A 17,212-nucleotide genomic window follows, 5' to 3' on the forward strand; every position below is an offset into this window, starting at 1 on the left:
GGGCTCGGTCCTCCTGACCTCCACACCTTTGTTGCCTGCTTCTCCTGTTCCTGGGACGCCCTCTCCATCGCTCTCCACCCATCTTCATCTCCTTAATCAAATCCCAGGGGCCCACTAAAGTCCTCTCCCTGCCCCAACTCCAGTGCCAGAACCTGTTCCCTTGCTCAGCATGTCTTTTTAGCCCCACCGACTAAATTTTTTCAGCCTCTTCCATCTGCTGGACTTAGATGGGGTTTGGCTTCAGGTCAAAAGAGCTGTCAAAATTAGGTCGTCATACTGCCTTTGCCAATGACCGCCATTCAGGAAATCAATGCCTAGCAAGTCAGAGAGACGTGAGGAGGCAGACGAATGGCTGGGTTACCAGGCTCACTGATACCCTCAGGAGGAGCCGTGTCAATGGCCACCCCCTGTGGGGGACCAGGCTCTGATCTCCAGGGCTCCACACAGCTGCCTGTCTCCTCCTGCTTGGGTTCTGCACGCCCCGCCTAGGAGGCCTGGCTGAGCTCCGAAACCTCAGCCTCCTATGTGCCTGGGTCCCACTCTAGTCTGTATCTAGGTTTCCAACACAGCAGCCAAATACAAGAGTCCAGGCTGGCTGTTAATGTGAAATAATAACAAAAATTCAACAAATAGCCCAGGAAGAGGGAGGGGACTTCTATTTCTATCGGCTTCAGATGGCTGCTTCTCCTTCCTTTCTAGATCCCTGAGGAGAGTGAGGAACGGAGAGCCCCCCGGTACTGCAGAGCCTCAGCCCTTTGCTTGGCACCCCTAGACCCATCAATCTCCTCCTTGTGGCCTGGGACCGCCCCCAACCCTGAATGTCAGGAGAGGCTAAGCAGCTGTGAGAACCTTCTTTCTTGAAGGTTTTTCCAAAATTATATCAGGTTTCTTTCTACCCCAGCTCGTCAGCGGGGACTCTTTTGCCTAACATGGTTGAGGAATGTCTTAGAAACCGGTGTAATTCGGCCTGGCTTCAGATGCGGTTTTCCACCCAGACAGCACACACGGAGCGTCTGGACGTGCTGGCTCCTACCTCTGGGGCACCCACACCCTTTCCCAGTCTCTGTACCTCGGTTAGGAGGGCCCCCTTCACAAAGCAGCGGGTGCAGCCCGAAGAAGTCAGATACAGAAAACAAGCCAACGGGAAGCCTAAAGGCGCACACACAGGGCCTCCCTCCCCACAGCAGCCCTCTCTTCCCCCCAATTTTCTGAACTTGCAAATCTACTTGTAATGCACCAATAATTAAAGGCAACAATGCACATAAATTTCAGCGGGCACACACCCTTCTCCTGGAAGAGAGGGCAAAGTCTTCCAGCCTGCTCTTCCAATGCAGATTACTTCTCCCCTCGTGCATGTGCAGACTAGCCTCCTTCCACAAATACAGACTCTCACCAAAGGGGTCCAAAGATAATTGTTAGAACATGCAATTTCCCAAAGATTACTGAATGTCAAGATTACTGCTGAATTATTTCTGAACTGTTGTTCATCCTGCTACACCCTTGCCTGAGGACCCACAACTTCTCCATGGACAAAAGAAACATTTTCTTCCTCTGTTAGTGCTCTGTCTCCTGGGCTGAGAGGGCCACACCAGGTGGGCATGGGAGGAAGGTAACTTCTAAATCTCCAAAGTCTCTGACTATGAAGATCTAGCAACTGCAGTGAGATAAGGGCACTGTGGTCATCACCTGAGCCCGTACCTACATGCCCCAGGTTTCCATAACAACTATTAGTCTGCCCCAAGCACTCATGAAGTTGGGATCTCATCTGTGTGGGATGCCCTCGGTCCTAGAGTCTAGGAGAAAGGTCAGAGTGTCGCCTGAATCCCCAGTCTTTGCTCTTCTTCATCTTCGCAGCTGCTTTTCTGACCAGAAGCTGGACAGAGATGGTTGTTACTAAGATTTCATAGCACAGATACATCAAATGTGAGCAGTAAGCCAAGGAGAAGGGACACATGGGAAAGCTTCCGGGGACACTGGCAATGTTCTGCTTCTTGATGCTGTGGGTGGTTACATGGATTCTCATATGATTATTCACCATTTTGTACTTTTATATGTATATGCCTTTCTGTATATTTGTTTTATTTCACTATTTTTTAAAGACATTAAAAAATGAGTCAGCCAAACTGTTCTTCAGCGAACCATCATGGTCGCCCACATTTATTAAGTATCCTCTGGCACAGGACAGCGGAAATAACCCTGTGTCAGAGCCTGAACAACAGGACCAGGAACCAGAAAAGCCCCACTGAAGTGACTGGTCTCCAGACAGCCAGGAGCCAGGCACCAGCCAGAAAGGGAAGTCAAAGCAGAAGTTAAAGGCGATGAGACAGTCATAGGATCAATGGGATAGAAAACCCAAGAGCACCTGCTGATGCCCTGAGGTCATGAAGTGAGGGAGGCAGGGCCCTGGCCATCAGAGAAACAGTGAGCCTGCTTCGCACGGCCCTGCCAGCCCACTCCTGAGAGGTGCCCACGACCTTGGCACAGCCTCAGCATTGCCTAGATTACATTGTCAGGCACATTAAGCAATCTGGATGTGAGACAAGTTTCCAAACCAGCTCTCCACCCTCCATGAGCCTCCACTTATCACTCATTCCGACCACACTGCTCCCCTGGTCCTTCCCTGCACACACCTCACACTGTTACCACAAGTCCATCGTTATGTCCATATTGGAAATCTGACACGTCCTTCACCATGTAATTTAAAAGCCACCTCCGCCATGAAGCCTCTACAGATCTCTTAACTGGAATGGACATCTCCCAGTGGTGTTCACGCAACACTTCCTCTTTACCCTCAGAGTGTTATTGTTTCCTCTAGTTATTAGCCTCATTCCATGTAACCACTGTGGATACATCCATCATCCCCCAGCTAAGAGTCTTAAGGTAAGAAACTGGATCTCATTAGTTCTCATATCTGTAGAATATGTATATGTATATGTATATATATATTAGAATATATGTGTGTGTATATATATTTTAATGTCTACATCTAGCACTGTGCCTAAGGAATATGCAACAGGTATGCAATAAGCACTCAATGTTTACTAAGAAAGCAGAGTCCAAGAGCATGCAGGCCAAGCACCTAGGCTGCCAAGGAGCACACAGGACCTGGAGGGAGGGAGGGTGAGTGTCACAGGGAGCCTTTACACCTCACAGCCATGCACTTCTCTCCACCCTCTCTCCCCTAGTTCACTTCTAAGCTTCCTAATTACTAGCACGTTAACCACTCTGGCTCCAGACCCCATCCATTCTCCACACTGAAGCCAGAGAATTCTCCCAAAGTGTAGACCAGTCATATCATTATTCCTGTGCCTAAACTCTTCAATGAGTCCCCATTGCTCTAGGGGTCAAGTTCAAAGTCCTAGGCATTGCCTTCCAAGGTGTTCTTGCATAGCTGGCCTCTGCTGGCCTCTGGCCATGTGTGGGGCCACTCCTGGCCTCACCTTCTTTATGCTCCAGCCATACTGGACTTTCTTCCCTCCCTTCAATGAGTGGTCCTCTTTTCTGACACAAGGATTTACATGTACTACCTCCTTTGCCTGTAACAATCCTCTCCATCCAATCACATTCCAGACTTCTAACTCATCCTTAAGATCCTTCTCCAGAAAGCCTTCCCTAAAGCCCCTGCCCCTCCCCCTGCCACCACCCCCACCACCAGGGAGAGCCCCAGTCCCGTGGTCCTTGCACTCTTCCCCCGTAACACTCGAGTCACCTGCAAAGACTGTTCAGCCCCTCTTTGCTTCAAACTGTTTGCAAACTGTTTCTGTAAAGGGTCAGAGAGATTATATTTTGGGCTCTATGGCCTATACGCCGTATGGTCTCTATAGCAACGACTCAATTCTGTCGTAGAGCAAAGTGGCCGTAGACGATATGTAAACACATGAGAGTGGTTATGTTCCAATAAAATGTTATTTATGGACATTGAAATTTGAATTTTATATAAGGTTCACATTTCATGAAATATATTTCATTTAAATTGTTTTCTAACTATTTAAAAAATGTAAAAACCATTCTTAGCTCACAGGGTATACAGAAACAGATGGCAGGCCCGACTTGGCCCACGGCCTGCAGTTTGCTAGCTCCTGCACGAGGCTGTAAGTTCTACAGAGAGAAACTCTGTCTTGCTCGCTGATGTATTCCCCTAGCACCAGGCCTGCTTCTTAGAAGGTGATTCATAAAAATTTACTGAATGCCTTGCTGTGTGGACAAGAGCAGAACGCCAGTCCAATGGGATACTTCACACAAGAGGGACAGCTCTTTCTTCAACAAAATTTGGAAATGTTAGTGTCCCCTTCCCAAAATTGTCAACATCAAGGGCATAAAGCATATCAAAAGAAACTTGTTTGATTCAGATCAACACAGTGCTTCCCAAACTCATTGTATCAAAGAACTTTCTACTTTAACCCAAAACATCTACCAGTAACCATGGGCAACCGCATTAGAAAGTACTGCTGTGAGGAAAAAAGGCAATGACTTAGAAGAATGATTCTCAAACTATAATGTGCATCAAAATCACCCGGAAGACCTGTTAAAACAGATTGCTAGGCCCCAGCCCAGAATTTCTGATCCAATAGGTCTGGGGTATGGCCTAAGAATTTACATTTCTCACAAGTTCTCAGCTGATATTGATGCTGTTAGTCTGGGGACCCCACTTTGAGAAACACTGATCTGAAAAAAGGACCTTCCAGGCATAGGTCCTTCACCTGAGGATTCCTCCTGCTTCCAGTGCCTGAATCCCAGGAGAAACCCAACTGTCCACTTCCTCACACCAGCTGAAGAAACCTTGACCCACCTCTCCAGCATTAGGGCAAGGCAAGGGAATGGGTTATACTGTGTCCCCCCAAATTATGTTTAAGTTTTAACCCCAAGTACCTGTGAATGTGCCTTTAATTGTAAATAGAGTCTATGCAGACACAATCAAGTGAGTCTTTAATCCAATATCCCTGATGTCCTTACAAGAGGAGGAGAGAGGGACACAGGGAAGAGGATGCCATCTGAAGACAGACATAGGAAGAAGGCCATGTGACGGCAGAGGAAGAGACTGGTGTGATTAGTTACAAGCCAAGAACACCAAGCATGGACCGCCAAGCATGGACCACAAAGGGTAGACGGCCAAGGATGGACCGCCACCACCAGAAGCTACAAAAGGCAAAAATGGATTCTCCCATACAGGTTTCGGAGGGAGATGTCCCTGCAAATCCTTGATCCTTGACTTCTGGCCTCAGACTGTGAAAGAATAAATGTCTGTTGTTTCAAGCCACCTAGTGTAGCACCCTTTCCCCCAGACAGAGTGCCCCTTCATCATCACAGCGCTCTCTCTCTCTCTCTCTCTCTCTCTCTCTCTCTCTCTCTCTCCACCTCTCTCTCTCTCTCTCTCTCTCTCTCTCTCTCTCTCTCTCTCTCTCTCACACACACACACACACACACACACACACACACACACACAAACACACACACAGCCAAGATGAAGCTCTGGCCAAGCCTTAACTTTGGTGGTTGTCCATATGAACTGCAAGAGAACAACTTGCCCAGCTCTCTGATCCTTTGTCACCTCTAGCTGGTGGGTGTTTGAGCTGGGGTCTCTTAGGAAATTAGATGACCTAATGAGTATGATGTTTTGTTGAACTCCTGTCTTGGGGCTGGTTTTGGCAAAAAGCATGTGAATTACTTTTTAGTTTAAAAAAGTCAATAAGGCCCTGGCCAGGTAGCTCGGTTGGTTAGGGCATCATCCCAATACACCAAGGTTGAGAGCTCAATCCCTGGTCAGGGCACATACAAGAAGCAACCAATGAATGCATAAATAAGTGGAACAACAAGGCAATGTTTCTCTGTCTCTCTCTAAATATCAATCAATAAAAAAAAATAATAATAACTTCTTAAAAAGTCAATGAATAAGTTAAGGAGACTTGGCTTTCTACCATCCTGGCTCCACAGCTCCCATTTCTCACCCGGAGATGCTCACAAGGGCTTCCCAGTCACATGTAAAGAATGTTTACTCCTCTGGTCTGAGCTAGAAATGCCTTCTCTAATCAATACGGAAACAGATTAGCAGTATGTATTTTCACAGTCTGAGTACCCTGGTTTTAGTCCCAAATTATACCCCTCTCCTTTGGAAATAAAAGGGTTATAATTTTTATTCTCAAAATAGGCAGACATAGTTATGTGCCCAATACCTTAGGAAGGCGCCAAGAAGGGAATATGGACACAGCTTGTCATTGTTGATGGACAGAAAGGGGACACCAGGAAGTGAGGAGTCTATATTCTCAAGCTCAGAGGCCACAGAATGAAAAATCAGAACCAAACAAACGCCTTCCTTGCCTCTCCAATCCATGCCAACCCAGGCTGGCAGCTCACAGGAGCTGGTGTGAACCTGAAACGCTTCAGGTGTTTTATAGGTGGGCCAAGCCATGGTTTCTGCTCAAATCATGGGATTTTCAGGAGGTTTCTCCCACTCCAAGGCCCTTGAAAATAATAGAGGGCTCTGATTCTTTGAGATGGCCAGGGCAGAGACACACCATCCCCCAGACATTAACTGCCTCCTTCATCTCTTCTAAGACCAGTATCCAGTTTTCAAATGCCCAGTTGATCATCAATAGCATGTTAGCCTTCAGCCAGGAGAGTGGACTTCCAGTACACTCACATCTCAGCCTAGACTATGAAGTGGAGAACTAATCTCGCCAGAGCAATGGTGTGCTGTCACAGGGCACAAGCAGTACTGGGCTTGCAGATTTGTCTCACTTCATGTTTGTTTTGTTTGTATTGAAATCGAATTTGCCGTGCAAACTGCAGCAGGTTAGCCACCCTTTGCAGAGTTTTGTGAGGATTCTGTGAGATGTGTCTGGTACATTACCACCAACTCATCAATCACTTACTATGGCCAGTACAGATCTAAGAAATGCACATGCACTAATCTTTTTCCTCCTTATAACCCTTATTAAGATCCCCCACTCTGCAGATGAGGACACAGGCACTGAGAAGTCAAGGCACTTGCCCATGGTCACACAGCTCCAAAGCTGATGAGCTGAGCCTAGGCAGACGGCTGTGGAGCCTTGCTCTCCTCAAAGAGATCGGCTGCATCCCCATAGGGGGCCTCGGGGGTTAGGAATGAAGATCTATATTCCTTCCTTCCTTCCTTCCTTCCTTCCTTCCTTCCTTCCTTCCTTCCTCCCTCCCTCCCTCCTTCCCTTCCTGCCTTCCTTCCTTCAACAATGTCCCTGTGTGTCACTGACAGTGGGAGTGCTCACAGTAGCTTCTCAGACAATAAAATACAACCTCTCCTTCCAGGAGTTGAAGATCTATCAGGGCAAATAAGACAAGTACTCAAAACTAAATAAAGGTAGGTATGACCTGGGAGAGGAAGGATGAGTGTGGAGGAGGCTGTTAAAAGGTAGGAGACAATCTGTGGAACAGGCTGATTTCATGAAGGAGGCAAGAGGAGGTGGGATTTCTGCCGAGCCCTGAAGGATGGGCACGGTTTCGACAGATGCACACAGCACGGCTCAGTCTAAATTAGGGCCCCTTTGTTCTCTTTCTCTCGGGAACCCATTTGTTTCCTTTGTTGGACTCTGCAGTTACAAATTCACGGATATGTGGGGATTTATTTGTTTAATGCTGGTGTTTTCACTAGACCATGTACCCAGGAGGAGAGGCAGTGTGCTACCGTGTTCGCATTATCTTATACACCCTGGGCTTTGAACCCCCTGGACCTGGGTCAGAGTAGGCACATGAGAGGTATTCCTTGAATGAAGGAATGAAGCCATAAATGGATGAACAAGGAGGCAAGTGTTGGAGGGCTAGTGGTTGCTTCCAGGAATGACACATATGTGTAGAGACAATGCCCAGATCCATCACTGCAGTAATTCCAATCCTGTTCCCTCACCTGAGTTTTCTCTCCTGTGGAAGCTTTTCACGACCACTCCACTCCCCTAAGCTTCCCCCGATTCCTAGGATACTGCTGTTCAGGATTCTCCGTCATGTTTGTCCACAGTGCTTGGGGGAGACGTGGGTACTGAGTGAAAGTCTACAAAGGCCTGCCTTCTCACTGTCCTCATTTGCTCCCCCTGGGCAACTGCCAATCACCCACATCCACCCTGGAAGCATGAATCAGGGTGGATCCCCCTGGAAGGGCCCAGGACCCCCTTGCTATGGAGAAGGCTGAGATCCTTAGTTTCCCTGTGCTGAGCTGGATGACTGAGAGCCCTAAGGATTCCTACAGTTTTCGAGGACTTTCTTCCAAAGACAGGAGGGCATTTACTAGTAAAAATGCCTGGCTCTCTGTTGGGCTGTGCAGCCAGTTTAGAAGCCTCTTTAACAGCAATTCAAGGAAGGGCCGGCATTTGTCATGGGCTCTCAGTCCAGGTAGGGCCTTGGCTTCTGAGCCTGAGAGAGGATGAGCCAGGCCTGGACCAGAGCAGACTGCTAACACATCTCAGACCTCAGCAACACCGACCAGGCCTACAGGAGCCATCAGGAAACAGGTCTCCGTAGTGGACGCCTGAGTCATGCCTTGGGTGAGCCTGGGGCATCACAGAGCTGGTGTGCTTCAAAACACTCCCTCTGCCCAGTGGAGAGGACAGTCCCTTTCTCAGAACAAGGAAATGACTGAAGCAGCCACATCTTAAAAGAAAACAGTGGCAGCAGGCCAAGGACACAATGTGTCCACTGGTTCAAGAGCACAGGCTTCAGCCAGACCAACTGGGTCTGGGGCCTTGCTGGACCCCTTCTTCAATATCTATTTCCCCATCTGTAAAATGGGCATGATGTTCCTCACTTCACCAGACTGTAGGACATACGTCGAAGACTTTGCACAGTGGCTGGAATATATTTACAGCAAGAAAATAGTTGTCAATAATCATGATGAGAAGAATTTAAATAGAGTAATTTTCAAGGCCTGCTTCTAGTCTTGCCTTGGGAAAGCTTTCTGTTAGGCAAATAAAGCTCCAATGACTCGTTTTTATATAACAAAATGGTGGCTCTGTGCCAGGCATTGTTCTCACCATTTAGTAAACACCAGCTCAATCCTCAGAACAACCTTATGCAGTGTGTACTATTACTGTGCCCATTTTACAGATGAGGAAACCCAGCCAGAGAGGTTAGGTGGTCTACCCAAGGTCACAAAGGTGCAAAAGGATGAGTCAAGCTGAGATTTAAACCCAGGCAGATTTAAACCCTGGAATCCATGCTCTTAATAATGGCTACATTACACTGCTCCATTCTTATTCGTGTACATGTTACATCCTCTTGTCTTGTTGGGCAACTGGGCTCTCTGACGGAAAAGGAAGAATCTTGAGGACCAGTAGGAGCCTCCTCTCTAACATTTTTGAAGCCCCTGAAGTACATAAAAGTATCCAGCTCAGAGCAGGTACACAGCCAACTCTTGCTGACTGACCGGCCCAGTCCTGCTGTGCCACTTGCCTCCTTCCACCCATCTGCCAGCTGAGACTCAAAGAGCCGAGCCTGCATGCCTCTTTCTGGAGCGTCTGCTGAATGCCAAGCTTCCCTCCGGGGCAGTGCTTTCAAACTGTGACCACCACCCAAAGTAAGAAAGAGGTTTTACATCATGACCCATACACATCTAGCACATGAGTAATTGCAGCAAAGGATTCATGGAACAATGCCTAACCTTATTACAAGAGTTGCACTTTCCTATCTTCCTTTTCTTTAGCATTGGTTGCAACCCGCTAAATTGATTTTATAATCTACTTAATGGGTTGAGGCCATGACTTGAAAAGTAATTCTTCGGGGGTTCATTTCTAACATGAGGCACGTGCAATTTCTGAGCACAATGCATAGCAACTCTCCCCCAAGGAAGAGCTAGACAGCCCTGCCTACTGAGGGTGAGCAACATGGTGCTGCCACAGCCTGGATGGGCCCTGGGACCCTCCCCTGAGCCCTGCACCTGGCTGGAGTGCTGAAGCCGTGGAGACTGGGTACAAGCTGGGAGCTAAAGGCTGGATTCAAGCCAGCACAGAATTAAAAGCATGGCTTTAGAATCTGCTGGAAATGAGTTTGAATCCTAGCTCTGCTATAGTTACGAACTTCGGTGGGTTCTTAACCTCTCTTGAGTCTCAGTTCCCTCACCTGGAAATAGGGATTGTTAATATCCCCTCCCCTGCCCCCGAGGGTGAGTGTGTGGATTAAATGAGATGCAGAAAGCACTCAGAAGACTGCCAGGGCTCATAAGACTGAATGGTGCTGATCACTGGTGGTCTTTGCAGCCCCCTTAACCGGCTCACACACCTTACAAGGGACTTCCCACCCTTCTCTGAGTCTCCATATTTACAGACCCTGCAACATGCAGAAGAAATAGCAGCCCCTCCCCCGCACCCCCAGCACGTGTTCACACTCAAATGGCTGAACCAACTAAGCAAGGGCTCAGGGCTTCACCCATTAAGTCACCCATCACTGAGTATCCTTTTAAAAAAGGTGTTTCCTACACTTTCCTCCAGGGCCAGGGAACAATACAGCTTGTTGCATGAATTTCACTCATTCGATCCCATCTGATACCTCTGGACACAGGACCAAGCTCCCTCCTCTACGAATGGGGAAGACGGAGATGGGAACTCCCAGCAAGGCTCCCCCAGGGCCCTCCTAAAGGTTCCGTCCCTGGCAGCTGGACTGTGAGCCTGCCGTCACTGCCTACGCTGCCTCCCAGGGGAGGAGCAAGCTTCTTGGGGAATAGCTCAGACCCCTGAGGATAGCAAGGCCCCTGCGATGAGAACAGGCACAGCACTGATGGGTGCAGGGCAGGCAGGAAGTGACTTTCCACCTCGGGTGGGACACTCAGGTGGCCCAGTGGTAGCAGAGAATCCTTAGACAAAGTGACTTCTGAGGCAAGGAGGAGGCCGGGAGGCCTCCCAGAGTGCACCCTGAGACAAGGCAGGCTGGTTTCCCTGGAGCTGCCCACAGGAAAATGCGTTTCTGTGAGAGGCTAATCAGTCATGACAGCGCCTGCTTCAGGTATAATTGCGCAGGGCCCATGTGGGTCTCTGGGTCAGCCCGTGATGGAATTTTCATCACCTGTTGTGTTTTGGCCACTGGACAAAAATGTGTGCTGGGAGAAGGAGGAAAGGGGGAAGCAGGAAAAGCTGAGTAGCCATAAAAACCATGTGTGATTTTAAAACTTCAAAAGGATGAGGAAATCTGGGAGCTGGAGATTCTTCCTGGAATCAGCTCCGGCTGCAGGAGCAGCGTCTGGCAGGTTGTGGGCTTTGAAGTCCAAGTTTCTCAGGCAATAGAGCAAAGTGAGCGGCCCAGCTTGGCCACTGAGGATGGAAACAGGACCCAGGGAAGGGAGATTTCGTGTTCTTCTCACCTAGACACCAGCCCATGAGCCACCATAAATGCTGGACCATGCTTGCTGAACATATGGCTATGTGGACATGTGGGCCTTGAGCCAGGAGTAGGCAAGTATCTACAGGAGGAGACAGAATCTCCCCTCCTGCCCTCCAGAGAGCAATGCCATTCAAGAGCCAGAGATCCCACAGGGTACACTGGTGTACCAAGTTGGGGAATATCACCAAACCACCCAATCCCCCAAGTATTAGAGCTGGGGTCAGGGGCTTCAGGGTCTACACAGTCCAGGGTTTCTCAACCTCGGCACTATTGACATTTTGGCCAGATAAGCCTTTGTTGTGGGCATCTCTGCCCTGTGTTGTAGGATGTTCGCAGCATCCCCAGCCTCTACCACTGGATGCCAGTAGCACCCCACCCCCTTCCCAGTTGTCCACAGTCTAGGCAACTAATATGTCACCAGGCACTGCCAATGTCCCGTAGGGGACAAAATCACCACCGGTTGAGAACCACGGATCTGGACTAGTAATTCCCAAAGTAGATTCTGAGGAACATGGGTTCAATAAGCTCCTCTACAACACAAGTGTTCCGTGGTCCACTAAGTTTGGGAATCACTGAATACTGCACCCCCTTAGCTATTCTCCATACTAGTGTGTTAAAGGCCCTAAAAGTTCTATGCAAGAAGAAGAAACCAATTTAGCAACTTTGTTTAAGCTCATATTTTAACCTAGTATTTTGCATAGTTTCTCAAATAAAACCTCTTTTAGTTATCTATTTACAACTTTAAGAGCTGATGTCCCAAAGAACACATTGTGGGATTTCGATACATGTGTGTATGCACAGATGCGTGCGTGCAATATACCAGGCAACCCATCCTCCCCGCAACCAGCTGAAGCAATAAGCCAGTCACGTTTCTAAGCCCTATTCACAAGTGAGTGGCAGTACCACGTCTGGATTCCTGATTCCAGCCTACCTTCCCCTGCACAGATTGTTGGCATGTTACCCACAGCAAGATACAGGGGTCTATCCTCCCTGGGCTGTGTCACAGTTTGGTTCTACCAACACCATCAGAACATCCACCTAGGAAGCCAGGGCTGGTGAAACAGGAGCATGAATATTCCTCAGGAGAGCGAGCAAGGCTGCACTCCCTGCAGGCAGCGTCGGAAGGACCTCACAGTGGTGATCACGGAAACTGCGGGTGGATGCAGGGAGGTGCCACTGTCTCAGCATCACATCCACGCACCCCTCACCAGCCCTTCTAAGAGCAATTCCCACTAGGGTCGATCCACCTAACTCTCCTGTGTACTGATACAGTGCACCTTTGTATTGTGGCTGCTACAGAATAGGCTGAAATGGGTATGTCACTCACAAGAGGCCAAGGCCTTGCCCATCAACACGCCTGACTAAAATTCACAGATCAATTAACACAATCAATCTCCCCTGTCCCGTCTGTCTCTTCATGATTTCCTTGGGTCACATTCCACCACGGCTCTCCCAGGCTCCGAACAACTACATTTTGGGGGATGGCAGCTGTTCCTTCCCGGAAGTGTCCACCATCCATCTCTGCATTTCCATTATTTCCAAGAGAAAAGAGATTAATTTTCAGCTCAGATCAGCTGGCCCAATGACCCTCCTGAAGGTGGCACATCCGGGTGCCAGCTTCCTGTGCCTCTGGGCCACACCACATGCAGTGGCTGATGGTCTCCAAGAGCAAGCACTGGAGGGCCACCGAGGGGCTCCCATTCTCAGGCTTCAAAACAAAAATATGCTATGGAGAGGGAAACTGTCAATGGTGTGATGTGCTACAGTTGTGCATGGGGGTGAAATGTAATCTTACCGCGCCGGTGCCAACACCCATGTGGCGCCGGGGAGCAGAGGAGGATCCCAGGGATTGTTCTGGTCCTTTGTGATTTGCCAAACAGAAGGGTGTAGGGACAGAAAATGGGGAAGGGTCTAAGTGCAGGGCAGGCTGGGCCCCCATCCTGGTTTACCAAGGCTCCAGTGGGTCTGAAGAATACAGAGGTGACCGCAGGAGAGGCTGAGCGCTCAGCCCCGGGGCAGCTGCAGCCAGCGGGTGTCTCAACAGCTGCAATAGGAAATCCAGCAGCAACTGCTGGAGTCTGTGCTGCTAGGACATTGACAGCAAAGACCTGGAGGCTAGGCCCCTCAGATGGAAAAGGCATGCCTCTCACGCTGGCAGGATCCCAGACTCAGGCCCACATCTTCGCTCTCCTTTCTCCTTCCCTTCCCCTTTGCCGCACCTTTGAGGTGCTGGGATAAGGGCATGCTTAAAGATAAGCCAAAGGGACTCTGCCTCCTTAAGCTTCTTTATTGCTTTGCACAAATCTCACACAATCACCCAGTGTTCCTTCACTCAATCAGCCCATTTTTATTGGCACTATTCTAGGTGCTGGGCATATGGTGCCAAACACGACAGAGGAGGCCCTGCTTGCTTGTCGATCCGATTCCATTATGGTGCCTTCTTCATAAAACCTATCTAAACAGTGGTTGTCCTGATTTTACTTCCTCATTTCGCAACTGCGGAAGCCAAGGATAGCCACTGAGTGTCAGACCCAGGGAACGTCCAATGGGAAGAGGCCTTGGAGATGAGCGTTGGCGTCACCGTCACACCAAGGAGCAGACTGACATCCAGAAATAAAGAGACTCATTCATCTGACCCAAACCCCTCTGATGGCCAATGAGAACACAGAGTCCTGGGAAAGTGACAGGCCCACGTAGCATCACACGGGAAGGCTGGTGGCTGAGTCAGACCCAGAAGTCAGAGAACCCAAAAGCACTCACTTTCAACCCAGCTTTTCACCTCCACTGTCATTTTAAAGCGGGGGCATTATGGTACAACTTAAAAAAATAAAAGTGTTGAACTTTCAACATTGTTTTTAATTATCAAAAAGACCCAAAACAGACTTTGCTCCTATACCTGGGCAGGAGAGATCACTAGAGGGGCCAGGAGTGGATGAGGAAGAGGGGTGAGGTAAGGGACCGAGTGAGGGTCAGGGAGGGGTCAAGGTCAGTGATAGAGTAGGATGGGGGAGGACAGGCTAGGGGGGTCTGTTCATAATAAGAAGCAGCACTGACTTCATACTTCAAACTGAGGAAGGTCAGGGGCTCAGGAATCAGGCAACCATCATGATGTCTGCTTTAATTTTTCAAAACAAGTGATGTCCGTTTTTGACAGGTCATTTTGACATCATCAGTCCGTCCCCACAGCGGCATCAAGCCTGAGTGCAGCACAATGTCCTATTGTCCCAAGCCGGGCCCAGGCTACAAAGGTAACAGTGACGCAATCAGAGCCACATCTGGCCACAGAAAGCCTCCCCCTGGGAAGCTCAGCAAAATATTTTATGTAACCTCACTCCCCAGCACACGCCCTAGCTGCCTGCCTCTTTACAGTAACACACGAGGCTGGCCTCAGAGCGTGGGAACCCCGGGTGGGGTCTTAGGCACATTCTCCGACATCTGTGGGTCAGTCTCTCCTTCCAGGCCACGTTCCCCATGGAAGAACCGACTGCTGGGATGTCAGATGCACCAGAAAAATAGCCTTCCTGCCACACTGGGGAAGAATGCTGGGTCCTGGGCAAGGATCCTGGTCTGGACGGTGTGGAATAGAGCTGGAGGTAACCATGGTCTGGAGAAGCAGCCATTACCACGAAGCCCCTTCCCTACATTTCTCAAAGCCCAGGCGAGATGCCAGCTCAACGGTCCACCCAGTGTGAGGCTGCCTGCCTGTGTGCAGTGTGGCAGGGGCACGGGAACCCAGTGCCAGTTCTTCTGTATGAAGACATGCCACAGTGTCCTCAGAGCCCCCAGAGCCCGGGCATGGTGGCTCTCACTCCTGAACCCCCAGGCCCAGCAAAGATGCTGAAAAACCCGAAGCCCGCTGATACGTGTGTTTAATCGATGAATAACACGCCGAGGTCCTTGTGCAGGAGGAAAAAGATGCTGCCCTGCCTTCTAGGAACTTTTTGGCTGCTGGGCGTTGCCCCGATGTGTTGTCAATGGTGAGATCAAAGATGGAGTCCGAGTCAGTGGCTTTTAGACTAACCCAGAAGGGCTCAGTCCTAACCGTGCTGGTCACACAGCCCCGTCACCACTGCCCGAGCCGTGTGTCACCTGAGCTATCAACTATACTGACGCTGTTTCCCTAAGTGAACATATACTGTTGAATTTGGTGAATGTATTTTAATGAAACTTTGTAAGACTACCACATGTAAAATACTGGGATTACTTGGGGGGCGAGGGAAGAGAAGAAAACCTTTAAAATAAGCACAATACAAAGCAAAACCAGATCACGAAACTCCAGTGAGATGCCCCCGCTGGCAGAGGCTCCCGACCTCAGCGGCTGCAGGGACAGGCGAGCACTGAGACATATTCAGGATCAGCCTGAGACTTTCTCCTTGATCAGCAGACTGCAGGGGCCTCTTCCTCCTGGTGAGTCAGGTCCTGCCCTTGTAGCCGGCACGCTCACTCCCCATGCTGTGCTCCCTGCGCGTGGGGAACCCTGAAGCCTGACACTCTCCAATTTCTGTTAACACTGGGCCGCTGGCTGAACTAGGCTTCCAAAGTTCCTGCCCGCCTCGCCTGCTGAACACCCTACAATCTTTAGGTTACAATGAGGACACAAAAGACCAGAGAGGGCGAGAGGGTGCCCAGTTCACCAGCTGGCAGTGACAGAGGGAAGACTTCTCAGTCTTCAGTGATACCATGGAACCCAAATCCTGAGGTAGGAGAGGGCTTTTAAAATGCTTGCATTCCCAATCTTAGCCACGAGTAGAATTCACCAAATTACCCCCAAGACATGGAGGCTGTGAATCAGTGTTGGCAGGTGCAGAGAGTGTCTGAACTGGGAAGGGAAGACCGAACTAGGGCCGGGCGTCCTTAAGAAGCTGCTGGAGGCAGCATGCACAACTGGCCACTCCAACGCCCATTCCTAAGGAAGGCCACAGCCACGCGGGCCTTCACAGGCCAGTACCTGGGCCTGCTTCTCAATCAAGACACAACTGGGATAGAGTTCCCAGAATCCCAGGCAGAACTGGGCAAAGGTAACTTACCAGGTGAAACTAGAGGCGTACCAAAGCTAAGACTTACGTAAATCGGAGTTGACTATTTACATTACAAGAAAATTCTCCACTGTCCAAAAGCCATCCTTTGTAGTCCGGCTTCCCGAAAACACGTACGTGTTTGTTAACAGGTTATTAACTCTTTGGCAGGTTCTCCGGCTCCAAAGAAAACTTGTAGGGCAAGGAGGGGGAGAGAACTGAATCCCTGCTCTGTCTGTCTGCCAAGCTTCCAGTAAAGAGCTTTCCATACAGTATCTCAGTAAATTAACCCGCCCAGAAGGTGAGGAGTGATCATCTGTCCTTTGCAGAAAAGGAAACAGCACAGAGAAGTACAGTAACTTACCCAAGGTCACCCAGCTACTATGGCACCAAAAGCACAGGCTGTTTCCAGCAGCACACAGCACAGCCTTCCCAGGGAAGTGCCATTTGCATTATTATCACAGTGTACGGAATACACCCTACTGGCACACAATTCAGTAACTGTTTGAAATGAACATAAATAAATGCTAGGAATGCCATACATAGTAAAGATGACTCAATGGAGCTTAAAACTTATTAAAAACATATATGGATCAGAGGCGTCAAATACAAATTATCTGACTATACTAGGCTAGAAAGAGAAGAGATTCCTCATGCCTAAAACCCTACCATTCCAGTCCTAATTCTCCACACACACACACACACACACACACACACACGATCCTTCAGCCAAAATGTCCCATTTGAGTAGACTGAAATGCAAGGACTAGAGAAGTGTTCCTAGCTTTCCCCGATGCTCCCCCCACCCACCTCCCACTGCCTCCAGGATCTGGAACTTGTCTGGCCGACCAGAGGGCAGAGCAGAG

At 49.3% G+C, this 17,212-nt stretch overlaps 1 protein-coding gene across 11 annotated transcripts in view; it reads right to left on the reverse strand.

Moving 5' to 3' along the window:
- The window catches only part of KCNMA1 (potassium calcium-activated channel subfamily M alpha 1), a 719,040-nt gene that overhangs the window by 520,249 nt on the left and 181,579 nt on the right, over window positions 1–17,212 (reverse strand). The gene's annotated exons all lie outside the window — the stretch shown is intronic.

The sequence above is a fragment of the Plecotus auritus genome, assembly GCF_963455305.1.
Source record: "Plecotus auritus genome assembly, chromosome: 9".
Taxonomy (NCBI): Eukaryota; Metazoa; Chordata; class Mammalia; order Chiroptera; family Vespertilionidae; genus Plecotus; species Plecotus auritus.